We start from the raw sequence: 1,412 nt of genomic DNA, 5'->3' as shown, positions 1-1,412 counted from the left end.
TGTCCAACTCCAACCAGTGTTGCCAGACGTACGGTAATTCACCTCCGCTGTACGGTAACAATAGTTTCCTCCTACTGTACGTCAAATGTACGGTAATTTCAGATTTTCACAAAAGCGGTTTTTTACTTTCCTTATCCTATAGGAATAAGTAGAACGGTACAATGTAAAAATTTACTATAAATAGAGAGAGGTAGAATTCGTCGTATGTAATTAGCATTAAAACATTTTAAACCTTCGCCGTGGGTATAAAAATAGATTACCTTGTAAGTTTTTTTATTTTAGCCTTTATAAAATTGAGCCTTTGGGGGCTCTATTATCCTTTTACTTAGCTCTATAAATTTGAGTAGATTTTCACTTTCCTTATCCTATAGGAAGGAAAGTAATGTAATCGGGTCAAATTTTCGATGGTCAGTTTTTAGTGTCAAAACACGTTTTGAGGTCCCTAGAGCCTAAATCCAAAGTTTCAACCATTGGTCCGTGTGTGTGTGTGTCTGTCTGTAAACAAAATAATTACATATCTCGAGAACGGAGCTAAAGACTTGAAATTTGGTATATGTAGCTGTCAAATGTGACAAGGATGCGACACGATTTGGTTAGGACCGGTGCAACGGTTGGCGGCATTTTACCGCTTTTTGGCGGTTTTCGGTGTAATTTAACAATATCTCGGGAACGGTAAAACGGTATAAGCTAGTATAGAGACTTGAAATATATTTGGTATGTAGTTCACAAATGTGTTGACGTTAACAAAGACGTAACTTTATCTGTTGACAGTTCCAGCTATGGTATTGGTTGTGTTTTATTGCAAAACGAACCTGTGGCGTTTGGAAAAGAAATGTTGCCAAACTTCCCTCTTTTCAATACTGCGTACGGTAATTTTGAAATTTGAGAGGATTTTACTATTTTTACTTTTTTAAAATGGTTGCTGCGCTTGGCGGTATTTTGACCGCTTTTGGGCAGATTTCGACCGTTTTTTGGCGGTTTTCAGCTATAGCGACAAAACGTTTAGAGATATGGTAAAAGTTAGGGTAAAAGAACACTCAATAAGCATCATTTAAAAGAATAAGAAAAGTCGTGTGATGTTCACACCAGATTTTTTTTATGTTAAGCTTAGAACCCGTGCTAGCTTCACATTCATCCAGGGCGACGTTCCTGGTTGGATTTTAAACAAAACACGGCTGAACCAATAAGATTCCGCTTTGGATGTAAACACAGCGAAATCTCACAATCTCATTGGTTCAGCCATATTTGATCCTGTTTTGTTTCGCGCAATAAAATACACCTAACCGGTAGGCGATTTTTATTTAAATGCTGCAGCCGCAGCCGATAAAAAAATCAACTTTTTAGTTTTTACGGAAAAGAAATGTTGCCAAACTTCCCTCTTTTCAATACTGCGTACGGTAATTTTGAAATTT

The sequence above is a fragment of the Diaphorina citri genome, unplaced genomic scaffold, assembly GCF_000475195.1.
Source record: "Diaphorina citri unplaced genomic scaffold, Diaci psyllid genome assembly version 1.1 scaffold4, whole genome shotgun sequence".
In the NCBI taxonomy this organism is placed as follows: Eukaryota; Metazoa; Arthropoda; class Insecta; order Hemiptera; family Psyllidae; genus Diaphorina; species Diaphorina citri.
This window is presented reverse-complemented; position numbering follows the sequence as displayed.